Below are 27491 nucleotides of genomic sequence, written 5' to 3'. Positions count from 1 at the left end.
ATATTTGACTATGGGCTGCAGTGCTCATCTCTGCTTTCAGGCTGAGGGAGCCGGTGTTTGTCTGCAGACAGCTTTCCTGGTCATGTGGCCAGCAGGATTAAAAAGCTTCTGGGGCAACAGAACACCTTGATGAGTGCCTCAGCACATGGAAACGCCGTTCACTTTCCTGCCCCAGTGGTACCTATTTATCTACTCATGCTGATATGCTTTCCAACCGCTAGGTTGGCAGGAGCTGACGGGTAAGTAATGTTTGCTGCAGTTTTCCATATTGCCTTTCCTATTATCCTGCCTCTGGTTAGTATGCAGAACTTGGGCCAAAGAGAAAGAGACTAAAAGCACATTCTACACATGAACAGATCTTGTTTTACATTCTGAGCTATATGAGAGAACTCCTCCGGGAAATGACATTTAGATCATAACTGTTGAGCATTGGCAGTTCCTGTTCTGAAGCAGGTAGTGTCAATCCCACTACTTCTAGTCATCCTCAAGGATGTCAATCACTGCTAAGAGCAGTGTGATTCCTCTGGGATAAGTAGACTGGAAATACAGATCTTAGGTGTCTCCAAGCCCAATGGCTTGGATGCCCCCCTTATCTCACTGAGCACACTGAAAATTTACAGAAGGAGTGTCCACTCGTTTACTGCCTTTCGCTCTCATGATATATGTTTGGAAAAGGAGATGAGGAAGCCAGGAGGAAGTCATGGGATGGTTGGCTCTAAGGTGATGTAATTGTGAGCTGAGCTAAACTTCAAGAGCAGGGTTGGTTTGTCTCATATTTGGCATGCATTTTACAAACTATGTCTTCTCTTTCTGAACTGCCCATTCTAAAATTCAGTGCCATCCCTAATATTGTCTTGTGTTGACTGCTACTGCGTGTCACCTGCCAAGTCCTGTCAAATACTGACTGCTACATGTCAGATACAGTTAAATTTCGACTGCTGTCGAATGCCACCTGTCAGATGCTGTCAAATGTTGACTGCCACTGAAAAAAAACTGAGGGTGGCAAACATTGATGCCGAATATAAAACATTAACTGAATATCCGCAAGGCCCCAGAATGTTCTAATTTGCAGGGCATCCCACAGTGTAGATCAGCTGACCCCAAATTGTTGCCCGCCAGATGTTATGGTCCATGTTATGGACTACAGCTCCCATGATCCTCAGCCAACATGGCAAATGGTCAGGAACAATGAGAATTTTAGTCAAAATCATCTGGAGGGCACCAGGTTGGGGAAACTGGTAGATTGATTAAAGGTAAAGGTACCCCTGCCCATACGGGCCAGTCTTGACAGACTCTAGGGTTGTGCGCTCATCTCACTCTAAAGAGCCAGCGCTGTCCGCAGACACTTCCAGGTCACGTGGCCAGCATGACATCGCTGCTCTGGCGAGCCAGAGCCGCACACGGAACGCCGTTTACCTTCCCGCTAGTAAGCGGTCCCTATTTATCTACTTGCACCCGGGAGTGCTTTCGAACTGCTTAGGTTGGCAGGCGCTGGGACCGAGCAACGGGAGCGCACCCCGCCGCGGGGATTCGAACTGCCGACCTGACGAGGTTTTACCCACAGCGCCACCCGCGTCCCTGATTACTAGTCCTTTTTTTAAGGTGAAGGTGATACAGGAATCTCATCCTCCTTTAAATGTGTGATGGAGTCATGAGACATCCTTCTCCTCCCATTCTCTGGTTAACGGAAATTTTAGTTCAGTTGATGGACTGAGGGGGGAAACTGCCCTGGCTGAAGGAAGTTTTACACCAAAGGGGATGACAACTTTTGAGACAACATGCACTATTAGTGATGTTTATGAATGTCATGTCTTTCTAATCAACATCTTATGTCAAAGGAACACAAAACCAACTTTCTAGACAACAATTTTAATTCTTATGGCGAATTATGTAATCTTAGCTGATTTAATGGCACCTGCATGGATTTACTCTGTATTAAAGGCAAATTGTTTGAGCAAGTGTCAGCCAACTAAAGGTCTCTGGCTGCCACACTTTCTCCTCTCCTACACAGCCGCTGGCTGCCACTGTGTGATGAGAGAAATCAAGCAGGTGGCAACAACAGAGAGGGCTTTTTCATCGGTGGCATCCCTGGTTATAGAATTCTCTCACCAGGGAAGCTTGCCTGGCACCTGTCTTGTTGACTTTTAGACACCAAGTTAAGGCATTTTAAAGGAAAATGTTTGTAAGATCCAATGGAAAAAGAGGCTGTTTTGCAAACCCTGCAACTGTGCCACCCATTTTGCTGTCCAAATAGGTTTCGAAGGTGTGATGAATGTGGAAATCACCTTTGTTTTAACTCTGCACATGTGTGTATTTTTAGAGCATGATAACTACACAATTGTATTTTATATAGCAATTTCCTACTCTTAAATGCCCTGGAATGTATTTTCATGAAGGGTGGTAGGCAAACACTTTAAATAAATAAGTTACTTTAAAAAATAACCTTTACACCATTAATTGTATGGTAGAATGGACATATTCAAAAAGTTGCTCTATGAGAACAGTCTTGTGTTGCCTTCCTTCAGTTTGGGTGATTTAAGTCTTTCAAAATTATTTTCTCTCTGAATCAATTGTGTAAACTTGCAGTGCACATTTCTGACAGTTCCATTCCTCGTTTTTAGCTTACACGCTGGCAAAACAGCAACAACGGCGTGAGAAGTCTAGTACAGCTCTGTCCAGTTGTGCTGTCCTGCCCACTAGCAAAAGTCTCAGTCACCAACCTCTGATTATTTTTATACTTTGTTTGACAGACACTTCTGGAAATGTCTCCTAGTTTTACGTCGTCAGCAGAGCTCCCAGGCTAAGTTCCTTACGTATCTTTAAATACTGCTAAGCTGATTGGCATTTGCTCACCCCACCCTATAAGAATCATGGGGTCTGCCTTGGCAAGAATTATTGTTATTTTTTAATTGAACAGCTGCCTTTTAAATCTTAAGCCTATCTGTCTCTTTTCTGAGGGGAGGGGGGAGGAAGCAGGTAAACATTAAAATCTCTTCTCCCTAATTGGAGGAAAACACTCTGTAAACAATTGAAAGGTCTTTTCCTACTTCTGGCCTGACATTTCCACAAAATGTTTAATGGCTTGCATGGGCCTAAAGGGTTAGGTTCTTTTTTTAAGCTGCAGGCGCTCCCTGCCAAATACTCGCTTGGACATGCTGTGAGCAGTTTTTTGGGTCACCAGCAGCTTGGGCTATTTTGGGCTCTGTCACTCCTTGCAGATGTAATTAATTGCAATGGTCCTGACAATCATAATTACAGTTGCACTTGTTTCTGATAGGGCTGCCTTAAGAATATTTCCCTTGAAGAAGATCCTACCTTGGATTTTCACTTCCAGAATACAACTCTGCAAGGAGTCTTCGGATCAAAGGGTTAGAGTGAAAAGCATCCTTATCTCTGGGCATATCCATGTGGTTCTCTCTTAGGACTAGTGCCTAAAGTTGTGCAAACAGCAGCACAAAGTTCCCTGGAGATAGGGCAATGGTTCTGTGAAAGTGGTGGCTTGCAAACTGGAACCGAGTCATGTGAAAGCATGCTCCCTTCCCTCTTTTCCTGTCCCCTCCCAGTCGCTGCAAATTCTCATTTGATTCTCCGTCAGCTTTAACCACACTTCAGTTTTATCAACACATTATGACTATGAACTTGATTCCCGTCTCAGCCAGGATTTAAAGCCAGATTTTGCAGTAGACTTGCAAACCTTGGTTAAGAGGGAACCTGTTTAGTGTTGCTACAGAGGCTGTGCTAAACTGTGGAAACAGACAGAGGGAGGGAGGAACAAGGACAAGGAGCATCTGTTCCTGAGACTGGATCCTGATTTGCAAACCACAGTTTGCAGGGAGCCAGCATTATGTCTGCACCAGCACTTATGGTAATGGATGTACTTCTTCTGTGCATCTGACTCCTGCAGTACATATAGGTTGCTTCCCCTCCTTCTAGACAGCTAAACGATGCTGCTTTGTCTGCAATGGCTGGCTTCACTTAGTAAACTCAGAAGTCTCCAGAGGGAAATGTTTTTTGCTTTATCAAATAATAGAATGAATGTTTCGTATTTTGGTGGGATGGAGGTGATAGAACGGAGGCTAATCTGGCCCTAATCTTCCTCAAGAAGTTTGCCAATTGCCCAACCCCTGTGGATATTATCTACAGAAAGGATACTTCACAAATTATAGAAATTATAAACTAAGTTAAAATAAGGCCACAGTCCCATGTATGTGTACTTGAATGGTAACTCCATCAAAATAATTAGCACTAGCTTCAGAGAAAATATGTTTTAAGATGGGAGCATTACAGTGAAATATACTTTTACTTTCAGAACTCTAACGTGGAAAAACCTTCTTCCTGAAATTCCCTTTGTCTTTCCTGTGCCTCCTAAATGTTTTGTTTTAGCACTGCCACTGGAAGGTAGTGACACTGAAAGTGTCCTGGTTTGATTTGATATTTCCATTCTGGGTATATCAAAAACACATTAGCATATAAATAAGGCAAAAGACCCAAACAAATCCATAACACAAGTGCACAGAAAACCACGATAAAGTTTATTCCATAACTTTTCAATTGAATCCAGGTCAGGTCTATTACATCACTTTCTAGGTGACCAGTCACCTCTTTTCACTGTTTGTCCTTGTTCAGTTTGGACTTAAGGAAATCCACTTCTTGTTACAAAAGTAGGTGTGCTTTCTTTTTCTGGTTATTTGGCTATAACTTTTGGTAGAATAAAGATAATTCAAAACAGTTGGCTGCATTATATTCTGCATTAAATTATCTTTCTAATGATATATAGTTTCAAGGTATCATTTTATGCCATTCTTCTTAAAAAGACGGATGTTATGAGCCATCAAACCTTAGAAATACAACTTTTCCTAAAGGTTTCCACAATTTTCGCTACTAGTGTAGATGTGAGAATAGCAATGTTATGCTGAGTACCGTGAATGAGTTCAGTCAATTTAACAAACAATAAAACAGCAGCAAAGAGATGAGGCTTTAAGCCTATTCATTAAGCTCACTTTCTGATGAGTTAAAACAGACTCCTTAACTTCATGCTCCATAAACACCCTGCGGCAGTACAAATCTGTCACGGATCAGGCTGCTGTGACAACATTTATACATTTCCATAATACAGGAGTTAGAAAGTGTCATCAGGCTCCACATATGGTGACATAGTTTCCTTAAGTCTGTAAAGTACGAGAGAAAATTTTCTGGATAAAAACCTTAATATGGGCTAATGGCACGTTTGATCCTACTAAAAATTAGATATCTGTGGGACAAGTTTTGAACAATGGAGCTGCTCAGAGTGTCATTACTAAAAAAGTGAAGCCATTGTTCAAAATTGTTCCTGGCTGGAGAGTCGTGTGGTGGGAAAATATTTTAACAGGTTTTCCTATTAGACAGACTGTTCTCGATATATAATGCTAGTGTTGAAACTACAATAGAGCCTTCAGCAAGCGATTTCTGTTCACATACTTTTAAAAACAAAACAAAAATTATCTATCTGGGTATTTATATTTCAGCAGAACCTCAAATGACTTGTTTCACTCAACAAAATTGTTCTAAACTGGTATATATACAGTGGTACCTTGGTTCTCGAATGGCTTAGTTGACAAACAAATTGGCTCCTGAACACTGAAAACCCAGAATTAAGTCTTCCGGTTTTCGAACATTTTTCAGAAGCTGAACATCCAACGCGGCTTCCGCTTGAGTGCAGGAAGCTCCTGCAGCCAATCGGAAACCATGTCTTGGTTTTCAAATGGTTTCGGGAATCAAATGGACTTCTGGAACAGATTACGGTAAGTTTGAGAACCAAGGTTACACTGTATATTTTCCCATTGGACAATTACAGGATCAGCAGTACTGTACTGGTATGGCCCTTTCATTATTTCTGACATAGTGGATTTATAATTTTTAAAATGTATTCTATTTTCATCCCACCCTTCCTCCAAGTACCTCAGGGTAGTACACATGGTCCCCTCACCTACCAATCCATTTCATGCGCACAACAACCCTGTGAGGTAGGTTAGGGTGAGAGACAGCGACTGGGCCAATTTCAGCTTTGTGGCTCATTGTGGAATTGAATGTGCCTCACCAGTTCAAGTCCAGCATCTGGCCTCTATGCCACACAGGTTCTCATATGGAAAACTATAGAATTTTATGGTAATCTGTTCTCTGTTTTCCTGCACACACCCTTTAATACTAAGGTTGTGGTCTCACACATACTTATCTGGGCATAAGCCCCATTTAACTTGGTGAAACTTGCTTCTCAGATGACATGCACAGACTAAAGATTCAGAATTAAAGCATTTTCTTGGAATTAAGCCCTGTTGGCTTTTAAATTAGCTCCCCTTCCCCCAAGTAAATGTAGCTAGGATCAGGAACGTTAGATAGAAAGGGCATGGGTGCAGAAATGTAATGGGAAAAAATAGTTTGTATACAAATGAGAAACTGTACTCATATTTCATTATTCAGTTGCATAATTAGTTGATATATTTGTACAAAATGCTAGACACTTGCATTACGTCTGCATATCACGGTAGATAAGCTTTGCCACGGTTTACAGAAGAATGATGAAAAGTTGTGACATGCATTAGTAAAGTTGTTGTCACAATACTGTCTGGCCCCAATCCAGCTGTGGGTGAACACCACAGTACTTTCTAAAGAGTGGGGGCAAAACGCATCAGCTGTTTTGTGGGAAGAAATTGCCATTCTAGTGCCTTTGGGTGCGAGTAAGGATGATTGGCAGAATTGCTGATTTGGATGAGTGCTACATGTGCAGAATTAACATGAGATGGATCATTAGCTTATCTGGGCATAATAATAATAATAATAATAATAATAATAATAATAATAATAATAATTTATTTATACCCCGCCCATCTGGTAAGCTCATGCTGCATACAGAGCAGTTTTTCAGTGGGATGCCAGTCACATGAAATGTCAGATGGACAAACTTTTCTCATATGCTTAGAATAATGTCTCAGTTGAAGGAAGGAATTGTATGTGCAGCTTTCATTTGTGCATGAAGTTCTCCATCCATTTGGAGCATATGTAAAGAAGCTTGCTTCCACATGCATATACCCTTCAGCTAAGTTAGGGCATAGTATTTGATGGATAAACTGAAGTTGGTAGGTCAGGTGAATGCACAAGAGATGGTTTGGTTCCCCCTCCCCCCACCCAAAAGCCAGATGCACATCACTTGCATGGTTCTAACAATTCATTTTGACTTTACCATTTTGTGTGCATCTGTCTCTGTGTGGCAAATCTATGAATGTTAAAATACTTCATGTATAAAAGAAGGAAACCTTTTTAGCAGAGGCAGAAAGCTTCATAAAATCCATAATCCGTTATGTTTGAGTCTGTGCACAGTGGTTAAACAACATTTTTGTTGAACGACAAAAGCAAAGAGCTTGGTGCCAAGAGGAAATGATCTCTCTGAAAGGAAACGATAGGTTGAATAGCTTTAGTTGTAGTTTCACCTCTTGAGTTTTTGGTTTAAAGCCATCTCTGCTATCCTTCTCAGAGAAAAGTAAATGCATTCATTGAGGCTGGGAAGTATCATGAGACTGGTTATCATCAAAAATTAGATGAATCTAACCACTGTATACTTTCAAGGACTTCTAATACAATCCAATAGTACTTTTTAAAAGATCTCACTTCTTGGGAAAACAAGGTCCAACGAGATGGATCAAAGTTGTGCTTTGAGAAAGGAAAGAAATAACCCTTGTAAACAGAATATAACTGCACAGAATAACTTGGATATAATTGAAATAAGGGAAGGAAATAGCTATGCTGACGTTCACTTTTGTGTTAATACCAGTTTTTGAAAGGTTACATAATCTTGGAAAGTTGATCATTATTTCTTAGACTGATTACATGTATGGATGGCACTAAGGGAAGTGAGCTAGTCACCTACAAATTTTGGTTGCCATCAAAGGACGGGAAATTAAATTTATGGTTTAATTATTACCTTGAATATGCATTATTTTGATTGTCCCTCGAGTCTCACATCTTCAATATTTTCTCCACCTACCAGTTTGATCTTAGGAGTTAACTTATTAAGACTGACCTTCTCCAAAGTACAGTGGTACCTCAGGTTACATACGCTTCAGGTTACAGACTCTGCTAACCCAGAAATAGTGCTTCAGGTTAAGAACTTTGCTTCAGGATGAGAACAGAAATCGTGCTCCTGCGGCGCAGCGGCAGAAGGCCCCATTAGCTAAAGTGGTGCTTCAGGTTAAGAACAGTTTCAGGTTAAGTACAGACCTCCGGAACGAATTAAGTACTTAACCTGAGGTACCACTGTACGCAAATGAATTTACATGCACCAGATTTATATTTCTGGTAATGCAAAGCAGTATTTTCCTTCACGAGGGCCTAGGCATAGGAGGTGATGGTGCTCTGAAATGCTACCAGGACAACAGGTAGCTTGTGAAGCAGAGGAGGCAGGGAAACCAAGAAGATGGAGAGTCTGATGGAGAACCCTGGACATCTTGGAAAAAGAGAAGCTGTGTGTGCATCCACGGATGATGCCTGCATGTCATGTATTCATTTAGAACAAGCACATCTTGGGTGGCAGATAGGCGCCCTGAAAACCTCTTCTAAACTAGAAGGACCTGCAATCCTCCAGGACAGATTTCCTGGGTTTGCTGGGAGGCTGCTGAGGAGAGAGGGAATTACCAAAAACCGCCTTCCCTCCTCTTTCGTGAGCACATTTCTCAGCTAGTGCCACAGTGCTAAGAAGCTTAACCAAATATCAGCCAGTGTTTTTACTTTGTAAAAGTCTGAACTGCATTTGTTCATTTTCAATGTTTCTGTAGAGTATCTAGAGAACTAAGTTAGGTGGGCAGTATACAAACAGAATAAAATAAATAACTGAAAATACAAACAACATGGAAATTCAAATGCAACAGAAGGAACTACATCAAAAGCACTGGGGGGGGGGGAACCACCCTAAGTAACTGACAGGACAAATCTAACAATATCTACTCAGGAACAAGTCCAGCCGAATTCAATCAGGCTTACTCCCATGTAGCTAGGACTGAAACTTTAAACATCATCTCGAGCAGAAAGTGAAAGTAATTCTAGTAATAATCGGGGAGGGGGGAAGCAATCTTATCAGCCATGTCATATACTAATTATGTAAGTGAAAAGAATATGTACGGTTGTGTGTTGCCTTGGTATATTGTATACCAAGAGTTTTCAAATGAACTCCTTTCAATAAATTTAACTGGTGTGCATCCTTCACATTGTTTATATTAATATATTGAAAAATCTTTCACGAAGAGGTTGTTGTTACTCATTGAGTTGTTATTTGTGCCAACCACCGTTTCAGCTGGGCAGTAACGTGCTGCAAATAAATAATGAAAATAAAATAGGTATACATTTTCATATACATTTTCCAATAACAATTTATGTCCTTCATTCATTGCTGGGTTGTCCTGCATCATTTGATATTTATGAGAAAATCCCCAGGGCACGCTGTTCGCTCTGAAAGTTAAGTCAGCAGCTGCGCCACATTTAACATTCACTTACTTCTCTCAAGAGGATCCTCCGTGTCTCAAATGGGGTCTCTAAAGAGCTACCTCATTTTTCTCCCTGCTGTTTCAGATCCGATTGTTAGCAGTTATATTACTGAAACCATCTTCCCAATTGATAAATACTGGCTTGGAAGCAGGCCTTGGGGAGCTTTTAGTTATCCAGAGGGTTTTAGTCATCCAGACGAATTGCTGAATGACATGAGGTGCCGTATTGCCATATCCTTCCACTGTTTCCGAGTCCTGATTACTGGGGAATGTAAAATGGGGCCTAGCAGTAGGAATCACGGTACTAATGTAGTCTCCTGGATTTGAGGAAGTACTTAAGTGCTTTCCTGTATTGGATCAAGAGGAAGAATGCCATCATGCACTTGATTGCCACCAAATAGTTATACCCTTCTTGGAAAATCACAAATCCTCTTGCAAGTTAAATTTAGCACAGATGCACGCGCACACACTCATATACATTAATCCCTTCAATGTATTTCTTTTGGAAGAGCTAGATATAACATTATTTTTAAAAGCTTGATTTTGGGGGGTGATAATGATAAATATAAACAAGTATTCAGAGTGTTCAAATGAGAATGTGGAAAATGTATTCACCCCTGTAAATACAGGGCTAAAAGACCATCCACTTTCCCTGAAAACTAAATGGTCCCTCACAGTAACATTCTTTCTATATAAAAAAAGAGTTACCAGTTTCAAAACCTCAAGTTACGAGTTGCAGCTTTTCCCTTTTTCTTCTTAGGACATCTTACTTTTCCTCCTTATCATGCAGAGATCCATCATTATCTAAACTCTCAAAGGCAGATACTCCCAAATATAGAATCTGGGTACCTGATTGCCCAGTTCCCAACTCCACACAGGCCACCTGTGACCCTTCAACCTGAACATCTTCAATGATTTCCCCACCTACCAATTTGATTTTTGGAGAAGGTCAGGCTTAATAAGTTAACCCCTAAGTACCCAAATGAATCTATATGCACATTTTTATTTCTAGGTAATACAGAACAGTAGTTTCCTTCACAGGGACCTAGGCATAGGAGGTAATAGGGCTCTGAAATGCTTCCAGGGTAACAGGTAGCTTGTGAAGCAGAGGAGCTGAGGAGGCAGGGATGCCAAGAAAGTGGAAAGAGTGATGGAGAGCCCTGAACATCTTGGGAAAAGAATATTATGCCTGCATCTCATGTACTCATTCAGAATAAGCAAATCTTTAGAAGGCACTAAAAAAAATGGGGGCACTTCCCTCATTTTTTTGTTGCAGTACTAACATTGAAGCTCATGGGGAAATGATTGTATATGTGGGAGCTGTAGATTCACATCAGATTTCTCATGTGGAAGGAAGCAGCAGACTGAACTGTTTGAAAATAGACGAAATTGACAAATATGCAATTATGTACACATTAAATTCATCTATTTTAATGAGACCTGTGCATGCAGTGTATAGATTTAGCAATAGGATTAAGGTCAATCCCCGAGCTAGAAGCTAAACATATTGTTTACAAAACATAATTAGCGGAGAATACCATTTCACAGGGAACATATCTGACTACTTTCCTGATAAAAATCAACTCTTTATAACCGGGATTAAGGTGCTGATTGCTTTTGGCAAAATGCCACAAACGACATTTGTGGTAACAGTAAAATCAGAAGTACGGATTGATTAACAGTATCAATAAATGTTTCTATCCATAAGAAACAATTACAATGCAATTTGGCATGCATTTGCACCTTGAACTATTATACTAGGGCCACCATTTACAAAAAAATACCGCTGCAACATTCAGATATCAATTTCATCCTTCATGTATCCCTTAAATTCTGTTGTCCTAAGTGGCTGGCTTCATCTTGCAACACAGGAGGGCTGTTTGTTACCACTGGTCTATCTAGCCCGGTATGGTTTGCACTGATTGACAGTGGTTCTCTTCAGACAAGTCTTTTCCAGCCCCACTGGGTGATGCCAAACATTGAACCTAGGATTTTCTGCATGCAAAACAGGTGCTCTACCACTGACATTTGGCTCTTCCTCTTTAAACGGCACTATAGTGTTTCAAACCTTGAACTTGTGGCACTTTCCATTTGCTTCATCCCCAGCCTATTTCCTTAGGTGCCAGAAGCCAGAGGAGAGTGGAATTTGGGGACGACATTGGGATATTAGCTCGCTATGGAAATTGGTATTACAGTAAATCTAACACACACACAAAACCCTGCTTAAATTAAACAATTTCTTCAAAAACTTACATTGCTTCGGAAAAAGCTTGCTATTTATGTAAATATTTAAAATTGTGAAGATTCATGATTAAGAATATCATATTTTTCATCCTTGCTTAGGCATTAAAATTTAAAGATATATTTAACTGTGAATTAAATAACTTCTAATCAAAAAATATAATATGTGTTATTTAATAAATCTGCAGGCATAGTTGGAACTTCAAGTTTACAATCGTTTGTCTGTGGTAACTTATCACTGAATCCACAGCTGAACTCTTATACATGTTGAGTTATTGAAGAGGGTAGATATCTTTCTCTCTCTCTTTTTAAAACTTGAAATCTGAGAACCATGGTAAAAATAACCCCATTCATTTTTACTTTGTAAGAATCTGAGGCTCTGAAGCACTGGCAAGATCCCCTGTATATCATCTACTACAGATTGATGAACTTGCTTTCAGACGAAAGAAAGCCTGCTAAAGTATAAAATAAGGCAAAATAAAGTAATTGTGTGCCTCGCAGCAGATGCTCTTGTTCTTGACCTACAAAGAATCTTGTCAAAAGAAAAGGAATGGATTGGTATTGCCCTGGGCCACACAGTGTATTTAGGATCATGGAGACAGGAACCCAAGGGAAGCAAAAACTTTGTGTCACAAAGAAACGCTTTCACAATGGATTTCAAGTTCTTAGGTAAATAATGCAAGGTGGGTAGGTGGGAAGTACAAAGCTTCTTGTATCTGTATGGAATGGGGTCAGGCATGTTGCCATTCTATCCTTTGATTCAACTGAGAAGCAGACTTGGAGCTAATTCATACATTACCACAACAGCATGATAGCAGCTATCCTCTGGCTCCAGTAACACTTCCATGCAAGAATCACACAGGCATAAATACTCAGGCAGCGGCAGGATATGTAAATGGTCCCACCATGTGGTTTCTCTGTCCATATGTTACACTTGAACACACACAGTCTCCTTGCAATATGTGTGTGCATATCAATTTTGTATAGCATCTGTGCAAATTGTCCTTTTTGCTAGTGTTATATCATCTGAAGCCCTTTTCCTGTAAGGCTTCTAAAAGTTTGCTGAAGCTGGAGACAGACAATTTTTTTAAAGGAGTGAGTTGAAGGTGTTATAAAGCACCTAACATTGCCTGTACTCATTTTATTATTTATATATTTTATCACAACCCCCCCCAATTCTGATTTTCTACAGAACCTATATGCAAGTCAGCTCACAATTTTAATATAAACATAGCTACTAATAAATCAAACACTGAATAATTTAAATAGCAATATTTAGGGTGCAATCCCATGATCATAGGGTACTATAATTTATTCTACATTGGTAGTCAACCTTGCAGAAGCCACTATTTTCAGCCCCAGGATCCTCCATCGTTGTCGCTCCTCTGCTGCTAGCTTTGGGTTTGCTGACCAACACTGAAACTGGCATACTTGTTTTCTGTCCAGCTGCTCTGACTCATGCAAGACTGGCAGGGCTCTGAATTTGGTGGTTCTTTTGCTTTCTCCACCCGCTTTTTCTCCATTCTTCTATTAAATTGACCTCACATTAGAACCATGCTGGAATAATTTGGTATTCACTGTCCACAAAAAGGCAGGCAGTGATGAAGGCCAGGTGTACCTCTCTGGAGTTGGTGTTCCAAATCTCAGCCATAACTGAGAAAGCAAACCTCCCCATGCCAACTTGCTGGCAAGCGAACATGGAGGAGGGTCTTTGGGATGAAATGGACTCCTCTGTCAGGTTTGTAGAGGAAAAGGCTATATCCTAGTCCCAGGCTGCTTAGGGCTCTGAAAGTCAAAACCAGCACCTTGAACTGAGCCCAGAAACTAATTGGCAACCAGGGAAGTTAGTGAAGATCAGGGAAGTTAGTGAAGGATCAAAATAAATGGAACACCTTACTTTCTGGCTTTGCCAAAACCTTAGCAGCCACATTCTGGGTCTGTTATTATCTCTGATTAAACAGGCATTGGAGGTTTGTAGCACTATAAAACTCTGAAAAGCCTGATCTGAAAGGCAACAAAAAGAAAAGGAGAAACAACAAGAACCACCACCACTTATCCTCTGTTTCCCATTTGGATCAATATATTACCTTTTGTGTTTTTGGTTCTTCATTAGAACTAATATGAATAAGCAGTTAGATGACACTAAGCTAAAACTGTTCTATTAACAAAAAGGCTAGAATACTTAGAGCCATTAGAAATGGCTACATTTTATAATCAGTGTCACAGACTCAGAGGGTCCTGGGACACAAATAATGAAAAATAGAGTGAGCCAAGCGTTGTTCTGCAGCATCTTCTTGCGACGGTTTAAGGAATCTTGTTTGCACAACTGTGATCACATTCTGCTTCACTGGCACTCTAAAAATATTACTGGGCAAAAAAGTAACAACTTTGATTGCCAGGGGAGTAATGCTGGCCTTGGGCACACCAGTGATGGGTTTAATAGTGTAGTATTAACTGTGATTGATGTGTGAGCAAACACTCAGATCAGTGATACAGATGGTATTTGGTTGTATGTGTAAGGCAAGGAAAGTTACAACAGACCGAAGTTTATAGTCTTGGGAATGAGCGGTGTTTCACACCAAGCACAGAAAAACAAGCATGATGTGTATATTCTGGTAACACACTTAAAACCAACATCTCTTCAAAGTAATACTACACACACACACAAAAACAACAAAAAACAACAACAACAACCCAACAGAGAAACAACCATCCATTAACTTTTTCCTTTGTAAATAGTTGTGTAAAGCAAAGACAAAGTTTGAAGTCCAAGATATATTGGTCCCTAAGGTAGAAAATTCAAATAGTTCCTCCCAAGTTGCAAAACTGTAATAGGAAATTTCGGCTGCAATGCTATGTATACTTATCTGGGATTAAGCACCACTGAAGAGGTTGAGTTTATGATTAAACATACATGGTAAATAATAATTTGAAAGTATTCAATAGTACCCTAAAATCCACCACCTGAGGTGAGCTGCCTTATCTTGGTAGTGTGCACCCTGGTACAGAAGTGCACCTGTACAAGTAGAATCCCACACAAAACCAGATGCCTAAGGGAGGGGAAACTTTCAGACTTTTGTGGTTTCCCTCACAGGTTAATTAGTTCCCTCTGTGAGACTGATATGCAAGATATGATGATAGCCATTCCTGTCATTTGTCCCCAGTTTGTAATCAACATGGAGGTTTCATTTGCAGCTATTATAGCTAATAGTCCTTGCTATATTTTTCCTCATTGGATTTGTCTGTATTATTTATCTGTTGCACTTTTAAACCTGCCTTCATCAAATTACATCCATTTCTTTGAACACTGGGTCCTCAGTTGTTGTTCAACTACAACTCCCATCATCCCCGATCACTGGATAAGCTGGCTGGAAATGATGGGAGTTATGGCACCCCAAGTTGAAGAACAGATAAATAGATCATAGTCTAGCCATCTTAGGATCCAAGCACACTTTCCCCATTCAACTCCTATGACTGATAATTCTAAAATGGCAGTGGGGCAGAAACCACACGCCCCCAGTGTTGTCCTGCCTCCTGATCTCCAGCTGAAGCAATGCAAAAGCAGTGCAAGAGAGAAGACCGAGACATCCACTGCGGAATGTAGTGAAGTAAGCTGCCTACACTATGCTTTGCCATATCCAAACATCCAGCAGGCTCTATATGCCAAGCGTGAGCGGAAGGTAGCTCTGGATCTACTGGTCATCACGCATTAGACGGGCAGGTAGATTTCTGACTCCTAGTTGTTTAACAATAGCATCAACAAAATGAACCCCTTGCTGCCCTAAATAATACTACTGAAATGAAGAAAGCTTTGGGGAAGGGAGGCGCAGATTGCTGTGTGTGGAAGGGCTGTAAAACCCATCTGGTGCTACTGGAAACAATTATTCAATTCTATATGTATGCCTTTTGCGCAAGGCTCTAGTTGGCAAATACTGGAGCTTTAGTAAAAAAAAATCTAGAGTAGATCCCACAAGCCTGAAGTCTGCCCACTCCCGTTTTGTTGCCTGACAGAAATTCGCCAGTGTCCCTCACCATCACTCAATGCACCATCTATTTTAACCCCAGCTTCAGGGATTCAGGGCTGTGGGCTGCCCAGTCTGAAGTTGAGGTGGGTGGGCTGGGAGGGATCCAAGCAGAATACGAAGGCCATGCTTGTTTGCTTTCAAATCACTGCAAGCGGAGGCTAGGAAACCTTCTCCCCATTATTGGGGGAGCACCTTCCTCTCCGGCAAAATGGCTCTATCCCCAAGGGAGGCTGAGCGCACCTTCCCTTCTTTTCGGAACCAGCGGGAAACTGAAGAAGGGGCGGGGCAGCAAGAAACTTGCGCGCGCAGCAGGGTCGGCGGCGTGGGGAGGGGCTAGGCCAACGGCCCGAAGTGCACGTGCCTCTTCCCGCCAACGTAGCGCCACCAGCCAATGCCCGCGCGAGAAAACAACCAATAGCTAGAGGGAGCAGCCGCTGCTGTAAACATGCTTCTCCCTTTCCTCCTTCACACATAAATAAACGCACGCGCCGACGTTATCCCGCGGCCGAGCGCGCCACCACAAAACTTGCCACGGCTCCCTCCGCAAGGGCAGAAACAAGAAAGCATCCAGAAAGTTGGGCAACGTGGCGCGCTTCCTCCCCCCCCCCCCGCGCCTCCTCCCAACTCCCCTCACGCGCGCGCCTGGGTGCGTGTTTTAGTTTTTCCAATTCTCCTCACGGAAAGCTTCTCTCTTTTGTTTTCCTCACAGTTGTACTTTCCCCCCCTTCTTCCTTAACTACTTGAAGAAAGACAGTGGTGGTGGTGGGAGGAAGCACAACTTTGGAAGGGGTGCCCTCACCCCCTTTTTTATTTCTTTGCCTCGACTTGGAACAGGGAAGAGAATCAATAAAGGCGGAGCGGCGAGCACGGGAATAAAAGTGGTGGCAGGAGAAGAAGGTGAGTGCGCCTCTTTTCTTTCCCTCCCCCTCCTTCCTCAGTTTCTACCATTTGCTTCCCTAGAGGGGGTCTTCCCTGGTTTATGTGGGGGGCATCCCTCTCCTCGCCCGCCCCCAACACCGTCGCCCCTTATCTAACGCCGCTTTCCTCTTAAACAGCCCCCCCCACAAGCGAGTGTCTCCTCCTCCTCCTCCTCCGGAGGCAAACATGCCCAGGAGCCCCCAGCTCAGCTGCTGACGAGGAGGCCCGACGGCGCCTTGTCTGGCGCGCGCGGGGGGGGGGGGGGAGGTCCGTTCCGCGTCCGCGGAGCTACCGAAACCCATTTTGCCCTTCGCGTCACGGGACGAGGTCCAGGCGCAGAGAGGGCGGGCGGGCGTGTGTTTGTGTGCACCGCAGAAACACGCGACATTTTGCCGAGAGGGGGACGAGGGCGACGGTGGTTGGACTCGGCAGGGACTTGGTGCCCCCCGCCCGCCTCAAATCTCTTGCCTCCCTCCAGGTGACCTCGCCTGGTTATTTGCCCCGTAACGGGGGGCGAGAGGAAATCGAGGGGCGTCCAGGGAAAAACAACCGCAAAACTTTTTGCCTCGTTCTCTCTCCTGAATCCCCACTTCGCCGGGGCGATTCTGTCTCGGGTTTCCTTCCTCGGCTTCTTATGCCATTATAACAAACGTGACATACCGGTAAGAGAAATCAGGCGGCCTCTTTTGATCTCGCTGCGCTGCTCGTTGCCGTCGCTTTCCGGGTTTCTGTTTCAAAGGCTCGCCTTCGCTCCGGGTCCCCCCTGGGCGAGCTGCTCGACCCGAGCCAGGGCGGTGTGGTGTTTCAGCTCCGGGGAGAGAGAGAGGGGCACGGTCTGGGTGCGGGGTAGGGTAGGGTTCTCCCCCCCCTTCCCTTTCTTGACCGCAAAAAAGTCTCTTGAAAGTTTCGATGCGAGGGCTGGTGTTGTGCAACTTGCCAGCAAATGGAAATTGCACGCATGGAGGTCGTAGAATTAAGAAAGTCGCTCTGCGAACGGTGGGAATTGATGCCAACTTTTTGGGAACGACCATAAACTGTTTTTCTTTCCCCTGGACTTGGATTGTAAAGCTTGGATCTGGAATATATATTACTCTGCTCCGTTGAAGAGCCTGGGACTTCCCAGCCTCCGTCTTGCGTTCTTTTTTTTAAAGCAACATCGCAGTTGGTTTTTTGTTTTAAAGGATATAGTTGCTGTTCAGGCTGGCGCAAACGTAAAATACAGATAGATTTCTAGACTAGTAGAAAGGTACAAAGCTCAAGCGGCTTTTTGTTTGTTTCGCTCTCTTTCAGAAAAACCAAGCGTGTGCATGTAGGCTTAAAAGTACACAAAGCAGCTACTGCTTTGTTTATGTGGTGCTGGTGGGGGGTGGGTGGGGGCGAAGGAACTTTCCTGAACTCAGGGAGTATCGTGATCTTCACTTAGGTGTAATAATCACTGTAACGGGGCTTATGTTTTGCTCTGAAACCACTTCCACGTGGAGAGGTCTGGTGTGTATGTACATACTTGAAGTAATAGAATTCTCAGTGTTCGTCCCAGTGGGCTTTTGGCCATTAGTTTGACTTTCTGCCTGTCATTAGACACTCCCAAAATCTGCTATAAAAGAGCTGAAGGATAGCTTTTGGCTTTATGGTTGCATGGTATGTTGTTTTAACGTTCTTTTTCTCTTACCTTGAGGCCGTTGAATCATTGGTGGGGAAATGTGAATTGGTAAAATGTGTCTACATGCAAACTTCCATTGTCAGCTTTTTTTAATCTGATGATCGCCTTACCTTTGCATCAATTTCATTGTCATGCATTGAAAAACCATTGGCGTATGAAGTGCTGCTTTTCCAGTGAAGATTCAGGGATTGACAATGGGGTTTTGTCTACCTGTGAGAAAATTACTGGTATTGAAATCCTACTTAATTGTCATTTGTTTGATATTTTACCCTGTGGTCAAAGTTTTTAAAACAAAATGTATGTTGCTTTTATTCCACAATCGCCATGAATAGAAGTTTGCAGAGAATATCCCATTACAATTAGTAGTTCACATATCTTTAATATGGAATTAAATTTACTTTGAAAGATAGTGTTTTGATCAAAATACATTTTTGATACATTTGATACAACCATTAATATGGTTAATTAGAGTAAGAAAGTACATCATAAGTTGATTCAAACTTGATGTGTCCTATATATTCCCTTATCTCTGATCAGATTTTTAAAGAAAGAAATTGTGGAGTTCTAAGCCAACTTTTCTTGGGTTTACGAGCTCTGCTTTACTTTCCCTCCATAAAGCTGTAGTAAAGGCACATAGGTTTTGTATATCAGCGCCATACTTCATTCTCGCTGCATTACATCGAGAATACAAACTTTCTCACTTATTTTGACACAATTTTATTCAGTGCTTTATTATCTATCTTTGAAAGAACAAGCTCATATATAAATAATCTCTAGCACTTCTATTCTGTTTATATTGCAATGGAACTTTAAGTCTTGCCACAAAATAAAAGCCACATATTTACAGATGTGTTATGGGTGCAATTAGTAATGTAATACTTTCCCCCCTATTTCTTTGAAGTATACTAGCATATATTCAGTGTATGCTTATTTCATCTGGCACAATGTTTTTGGAACCCTTTGTTCCTGTGCAATAGAAACCTGTTTTGACAGTAATTGACAGAGAGCTCATGGACAGAATTCTAGGTCATGCTGCCATACTATTCTTGAGTTTCTCAGTAGTATAGCTCACAATGATTTATTACATAAATTCATTAGAGATGCATATTTAAATCTGCATTCCTAAGCACATAATCTTGTCAGTTCTCCTGATATCGGTGAAACTTACTTTCAAATAAACGTTTTTTAGGATTGGGGATCACAACATCTTTTTAGGCCATTGATGCAAATTTGAGATGCAAACATGCATAACTACAGTATTTTGTTGTAGTTGCAGTTAAATGGTCACATATCAAATGTGGCGTCTTGTTGCTTCTGATGGGTTGATACCACGTTACCCTGTAAATTATCATTTGTCATGTCCTCAAATGTTATCATATTCTTGAGAGAGGACAACAGAATATGTAATATGTTAGTGATGTATCTTATATTGACTTCTGTAGGGCTTCTTATATTCAGGTAATGATTTTTGCCTCCTGAAAAGGAAAGTTGGTTTGGGGGTTGGGTTGATTGCTCAATCACTTATATCTGAGTATTATTTTTTGTAAAGGTTTTTATTTTAACTTTTGAAAATGAAGACTTATGAACCCTTTCTTAAAAAGCAGGTTTTCTTTTTTATATGGTGAGTTTATTTGGCATAGTTTTATATAGCAGCTGCTGATCATATTTCATAGAGCTGTTAAAGCACTTAAAACCTAAAATTAGGTACTGTCTGGTAGTAAATATTTCAAATCATTGCTTGAAGAAATAAATGGAGAAGTGGTTCTCTAAAATCCATTGCTGAACAAAAAGCAAGTAGGATTTTAACATTAAAAATAACAATATTATTATTATAAATAACTGGGACAATTTACTTCCATATAATATGTTTTTAGTCCTCCTTTGTAAGTGACTCACTATTGAGAAATCTTAGAATGATTTCTCTGTGGTTGTTGAAAACATGGGATATCGACGCTTCATTCAGTTGCAACAGCGAGCACCAATTGTACCCCTACTTCTTTTTCCCTAAAACCTTGTTGTAGAACAGAAGATTGCACATTTATCTGCTTTGTGTGATCAAAGTTTAACATGTTTCCCCAAAGTATTAACTTTTCTCACATTTCAAACTAGTGATGAACTTGGAATTTTACAAAATAGCTTCAGATAGCTAGATACTGATTTTGTTTAATTATTTAACCTTCAGTTAATAGAAATGAACTAAAGATAAATAATTTTGTGAGTAATACTCTATGTTAAAACACAATGTAGTTTCAAGCATTTTAAAAATATATAAATCCTTGATACATCGGATTTGATAACAACATCAAGCCCAGTGTAGTGTCTTACACCAATGCCATAGGCTTGAATCTGCTTGGTAGCTTCAGCCCTGCTCTCATTGCTGTCTTGGACATAATTAATAGAAAGATGCAATATTCTGTGTATGCAATTAATAGAAAGATGCAATTTTCCATGTATAAGACTAGGTTTCCCCCCTTAAAAATAATGTCAAAAATTAGAGGGCGTCTTATACTTTGGGCCATTTTCCCCATTTTCTTAAATCTGAGTCTCCAAAAATAGGGGGCGTCTTATACATGGGGGGCATCTTATAGATGGAAAAATACGGTAAGTATTTAAAAAAATAAAATAAATGTTAGTTACAATTGGAAAGCAAATTTTTAATAGTGCTTTGTTAAAAATTTATAGTACAAATAGATTGATACTTTGTGACTATTTTACAGTTCAATCAATGATTTGAATGTAAACAAAGCAGTTTTACTAAGAACACATCATTTTTGTCTTTTTAAAAAAGAGTATTGTATAAATGATAGCTCAACTCTAACCTTTCCCTGTCAATCAAAAGTGCTAATTGAATATGCAAGTTTTGACATAATAGTTTAGATTGATGCTTGATTTCTGTCCTTTTTAATTGTTCTTCAGATTTCATACCAGTATTCTGCATGGAACTATTAGGCTGCAATTCTATACCAGTTGTATACAATTCTATGCCTGAGATTCTCATTTAAATCAAGGGGACTTATTTCTGAGTAGAGAATTTTGTTCTTAATGTCTTATAAAATAAAAATTGTTATTAAATATGAACTTTATATTTTAACAAATTAATTTTTTAAGAGATCAAAAAGGTATTAATATTTTGTAGTGAGTAAAGATTACAGTGTATGAACACAATCCAATAGAAGGTGTTCAAGTTAAAATTTGGGAATTGTATCCCAATCCTATCGTCACTTGCTTAGGAGTAAACCCTATTGAGTTCAGGAGGACATTTCTTAGTAGGCACGCTTAGGATTCACTTTCAATCATAACTGGGGTAGACTCACCAAAATCGACTAAGAATGAGCTAGTTGGATACAAGCCTTGTTTAGCAGAGACTGTGTTTTGGCAAACCATTTGTGTCCAAATTTGTTCTGAAGACAGTTTGAAGTGCTTTACATACTAACTACTTTGCCGTTTAAGAAATACAGCCATCATTCCATTGATGGTTTTATCTGTCATGAAAGAAGAATAGCCATATTTATCATGACAGGAATGACCAAAAGTGAGTCTTATTCTTGTGCCCTGCTTTCTTTTCCTTTGCTGCAAACACGTGGAGAAAACAATGTGTCCGCTTCCATTTTAGATTAACCACAGATTAGCTTTATGTCCAAATCCTAAAGTGTGATTAATCTTAATTACAGTTTGTTGAACCAAGCAAGCTTCATTGCCAATGGTTTTAAATTGGCTTGTTTCAAACAAACCATAGTTAAGATTAGCCACACATTGGGTTTAGTCATAATGCCAAACTGCAGTTAATGAATTGGAAGTGAAAACATCTGAATGTCTCATGACCATGCCAGAGGAGGAGAAGAGTGGGGCCACACCTTGTCACAATAAACCATGGCCCATTGTGATCTCCAACTTCAGCCAGTTACTTTGATTTATAGCCTGATATAAGTAAATATATTTATAAAAATACATTTGCAACACTTTCTATATAGGACTGTAATATAAAGTATTGAAGGTTATTTTTATTTGTTGCTTTAAAAGTTTAGACCTCTTTCTGTGCAAATTAGCCATGTTTTGTCTCACTTTTAATCCAGGTTGTTAGATTGGTGTTCTTTGTATATAATTTTTTTTTGCATAATCTGACAACATAATTACAGCAGGGTTGGGTATTTTTGGAAACTCACCCAGTTGCTTTGTGAGTGCTCTGCTAAGTTAGTTGCAACTGATATATTTTTTTTTCTTACTGTTTTACAACTCATCAGAAAAAGTAGGAAAATTGATTTGGTTTTCCTACTAGGTAACAATCTTTGAATTGCTGCACGTATACTAAAGATGTTTCTGACCTGTATCTCTCTCTCTCTTTTAGTGGATAGTAATTAGCATATTACATTAACTCCATATGAAGCTATAATAGGACATTTCATTACAATGAAAGATCTATATTTCATATTTTTAGTCAAGTTTAGAATAGTGGACTAGACTTTTTGATACCTATAGTTGTTCATAATTAACTTGAATAATGTGTTGCATCAGTTGGAACCTATATTGTTACGTTTAAATTTATGTTCCCAGTAGTGTAAAGTATTATGCCCTTAATGTTTAAGTGAAAACAAAAAAAAGCAAATATATTAATAAATCTATAGGTTATGTTACAAAGCACAGCACACAAAGTTCTACTCACCCATGGGAGCATTCCTCATGCACACTACATTTTAAAATTAAGGAGACTTTCAAAAGTAGTTTCTGATGAAGGTGTAGTGAAGTAAAAAAATCCCATTGCATGTCCCTGAATCTTTGAATGTTTCTATAAAGAAGTTCTTCGAATCTTTGCCATAATTAAATCCAGAAACACCTACCTCAGTAAGTAATGACATTGTTCATCCAGGTCCTAGTGAAGGAAGGCAGAAGCGTTGATATTTGTGTAGGCAGCCAACTGGATATAACCTGGATTGGTTAATTAGAGGTGTGTAATTTGGAAAAATAGTAAATATTTTAAATATAGTATGTGTATATGTCACTTAGTATAAAGTATACTTAGCATATCAAGCTGCCACGGCACCAGAAAACTACTTTTCCACACCAGCCATCTGCGGTGGGTGAATTGGCTCTGTGTGCACCAGAGTTCCTCTGCCTTTAAAGCATTCTGTACTCAAAACAATAGGAGAGGAAACTCTGTATGTGAATAGTGAGTGACTGTACATACACATCTTCTCTAATAATGATGTTGGCATGCATAGCATCTTAATGAATACATGGAAGCTTCATGGGGTTCCTGAATTGTGGGGCACAATTGTCTATAGCTATACAAGGCTGCGATAGTACAGTATGGACCTCAAAAAGTCATTTTAGTTAAAATATGAGGTCTTAATTTGGTTTTGGTTCCTTTCTGCTGACCCTCTTATGAAGTTTTAAACTCTTGGGGTTCTAGCCAATGCTATCTATGTGACTTCTTCTCACACAATGAGACTTCACTTTCCTCCCCTTCCTGCAGTCCTAAGGTGTACCCTTAAAATCTACTCTGCGGTGTTGGGAGAGAGGAAAGTAAAGTCCTGTTGCGCAAGTGGAAACCACTCTCTGCGTTGGATTATGCCATTGGATTTAGTTGTACGTAAAGAATAATGTTTATATTGAACATCATTGCCCAGCACCATATTTCTTTGAAGATTTATGATAAACTGTTGTTTGTTTGTTTTTTAAAGAATAATGCTATAGGTGCTCAGGAATGTGATAAATTATTTTACAAACCAGCTTTGTAGGTTATGATGAGTCTACAGACTCTATTTTTCAGCAACCTAAACTATTTTTGCCCACAGATACACACAGTGAGGATCATTATATATTATGGGCCATATAAACTACCTCTAACCAAATTTCTGTTTCACTTTCCATGTCCTATGCAGCTCTGTTAAAGGGTCTCTAGCATGTCACGGGGACGCGAGGTTGGCGGTTTGAATCCCAGCAATGGGGTGAGCTCCCGTTGCTCGGGCCCTGCTCCTGCCAACCCAGCAGTTTGAAAGCACGTCAATGTGCAAGTAGATAAATAGGTACCACTCTGGCAGGAAGGTAAACAGCGTTTCCGTGCGCTGCTCTGGTTCGCCAGAAGCAGCTTAGTCATGCTAGCCACATGACCCGGAAGCTGTATGCCAGCTCCCTCAGCCAGTAAAGCGAGATGAGCGCCGCAGCCCCAGAGTTGTCTGTGATTGGATCTAATGGTCAGGGGTCCCTTTACCTTTAGCATGTCACAAGAGCCTTTTCTTGGAAGCTCTGGGTGCCGCAATGAGGAGGCGGCAGAGAATTCCCTTTACACAAATGACTTTGTGCTCATCCTCCATTAGTTACAACTCAGTACCTTCTGGTGGACACCCAAAATAATTGAAGTGCACACCTTAAAATGTAGCATGCAAATATGTCAGGATATTCTTACCATCGAAGAAGACTTGACAGAGAGCTGGGATTAGGTGTTATGCAATTTATTGGCAAGGATACATTTGGAGGCAAATTTGGGTTTGCTGCTTTGTAAAATAGCTGCCCCCTGTAATGCCTGGTTTAATAGCTAAAATATGTCCTTGAAGTACAAGAAAAATATTTCTCCTGCAATCTTTAAGTCTGAAAAGCTATTGTCTATACATAGCCTCTGACTGACTACCGCCTAAAATTCTAGTAGGCTACCTGCCAAGTCAGGTTGAAGCAGTGGCTGTATGCTAAATGTACTCAGATGCAAGACTGAGAAACAGTCTTACTCATCTTGCTTTACTTTTTTTTCCAAGGTTTCACTTCCGTTTTACAGGTAAAATTGGGCTGGGGCTTAGAACAAAATTCAATTTAAAACTGCTGGGAGTGGTGTCTGCATACTGTTTCTTAGTTTCATAAGGCAATATACTAATTCTCCAAATGGAATGACTGTAAAATATCCAGTTATTAGAATGGCAGATATTAGAACAGCAGGTTATTGAAGAATCCATTGAACTGGTTTATTGTAATCACCTCATTTTTATGTGCTGTAAAATAATGTTTTGTATTTACCCCCCAGTGAACTATTTTGTTCCAGTCTTATCATGTTTTATGATTCATTTTTGTACAAAGAAATGATGATAATAATCTTGTGCTTTGTTATTGAAAAATAAAAAGGGAAACACAAAAAGCAGGTTATTTGTATTTATTATGAATACAAGTTTACATGTTTATCTCCAAAATTACAAATCCAAAACATGTAAAATAACTTTTATGGTCAGTGGTTTAGACCACAGTGCCACTCGCATCCTTTATGGTACTAACACCCAGTGCAGAAATACATATTGTGAGTTGGAAAGTTTACAAATAATCTTCTTGTATGAGCTTGGTATATATCTTTGATGGTTGTCTTCTTTATTGTTAAGGTTTTTTTATTGGAAGTATTTGTTCTACGATGGTCTGCCGGATAGACTGCATTGGTTTGGTAGTTTAGAGGCAAAATAGTGTTTGCATTTGGACATGATGCAAAATAATGTCTTAGTGTCAGCTATCAGGCATGCTTGCTCCTCCCTTTGTCTTTGGCATGGCTCTGTTGGGGAGATCAGTAGTTGTGCATTAGATTAATTGCAGATTTGTCATGATATTCAAAGACTAAATATATAAATATTTAATTTTTGTAACTGGCATTTCATGGCCACATCCCAGGTGATAATTGAATATAGATGAATAAAAAACAAGAATGTGAGTGTGATATGTAGAAGTGGCAATACTGTCCATAGGTATTTCTAAGTCATTTTTTTTAGGAATGGCAACTTGTAGCACAGCTTTCTACATCGTTCTACAATTGCAAATACAAATTGAAAGACAGAAAAGGAATAAATTAGCTGAAATACTCTAAATCTGGTTGTAAAATCTTCCCAGTAGTATACCTGCCTATTGTTAGTTACACAACTATGTTCAGATGTAGAAGAAATATAAGGTATGCAGATTTGCATGTTGTTAAATGTAAACAAAACACATAATAGATTTTATGCTCTATTGTAGCAATTTATGAACACAATGCTAATGTGAGAATAATGAGGGGGGCTGATGTGGAAGAGGTACTGTGGACAGGAGTTCTGCATACAGACCAGGATGAAAGAAGAACACAGTGAGGCACCAAGTTGTTATGTTTTGTTTTGCTGGGCATATTATTCAGTGATAATATTGAAGCAGAACACTCTTCATTTTGTGAATGATATTGAAAGCTCATTGCTGTTTTTTTCAGAGAAGGGGGCCTCAATTCACCTAATGAGTCTGTCAGCAAAAGCACTTCACAAGGACTTCTGCTTGTGGGAGTGTAACCCCCCTTCCCCACAATTAACATCTGTAGAAAATGGCATAAAGTTAGTTTGGATGGAATATACACTGTTTGCTTCCACAAATTTCTGCCTATTTGGCAGGCAAATACAGCAGCATACTGTTAGCGATACAGACACTGTATAAGGAATAACAACTACTTATTTGTGGATATTTATTTTGTAGTATTTTTACTTGAATGGTCAAACTGTTTTTGTTTGTTTTTTTAGCTTAACTGTTTTAAACAATTGTTATTTTACTAATTAACAACAAATGAACTTCTAAAACAAAAACAAAATTCATACTGTTTATATTTAGTGTGTGCATGTCTATGTTTCTTCATGATTTGTTGTTCGGATGAAGTGAATCATTTTGGTGTGTACAGCTAGATTGAAAAGTAATGTTGCATTTTGCAATTTGCAAATTGGCTTGTACAGTATTTTGTAAATGGGAGATAATGAAACAAAATGACAATTGTTTGTAAGGAATCTGGCATGTGTCCTTGTTAGCTGCTTTTCTGACCAGAATACCCTGTGTTTAGTTGATTTGGAAGGGATTGGAGTGTAAAGGGATTGTAAACTTAACATACTATACCTAAGTGGGGGTCTACAATCTTTATTCTTATCAGTGCTTGGGGGCTTCCCACATATTTGTTTAATTTCCATTTGTTTTTATGGTTATTGTTATTGTACATAATATCTCTTTAAAATACTGTGGAATGGATAGTCATTTCCTTAGTGTTTTCAGATTCTTTATCAGAAATGAAAATGTCGCACCCACATTAACAAACAGACTAATCCCCAGAATTTTCACAATGTTTTACTTGAACCTGGAATATTGCAGATCGATTAGTGGATTGCCATAAGGAAG

General features: G+C 40.0%; 1 protein-coding gene and 1 long non-coding RNA gene across 41 annotated transcripts in view; one reads left to right on the top strand and one right to left on the bottom strand.

Moving 5' to 3' along the window:
• LOC310675066 overlaps nucleotides 1–17495 on the bottom strand; it is a 48760-nt gene extending 31265 nt beyond the window's left edge. Inside the window, exon 1 of the long non-coding RNA XR_014509913.1 lies at nucleotides 17354–17495. This is a non-coding gene — a long non-coding RNA (uncharacterized lncRNA). The remainder of the gene's footprint in view (nucleotides 1–17353) is intronic.
• EYA4 (EYA transcriptional coactivator and phosphatase 4) overlaps nucleotides 16222–27491 on the top strand; it is a 107182-nt gene continuing 95912 nt past the window's right edge. For 7 of the 40 annotated variants that reach the window (XM_083434944.1, XM_083434945.1, XM_083434965.1 and 4 more), the window contains exon 1: nucleotides 16225–16672. The gene's annotated coding sequence lies outside the window, so the exon portion shown is untranslated. Of the gene's footprint in view, nucleotides 16673–16853; nucleotides 17356–17408; nucleotides 17940–27491 lie in introns of those variants that run through there. The other 33 variants (XR_014509842.1, XM_083434954.1, XM_083434958.1 and 30 more) reach the window with 16 other exon arrangements.

The sequence above is a fragment of the Podarcis tiliguerta genome (assembly GCF_965153285.1).
Source record: "Podarcis tiliguerta genome assembly, chromosome: 3".
In the NCBI taxonomy this organism is placed as follows: Eukaryota; Metazoa; Chordata; class Lepidosauria; order Squamata; family Lacertidae; genus Podarcis; species Podarcis tiliguerta.
The sequence above is the reverse complement of the archived record's forward strand: the minus strand, read 5'-3'. Positions and strand labels throughout refer to the sequence as shown.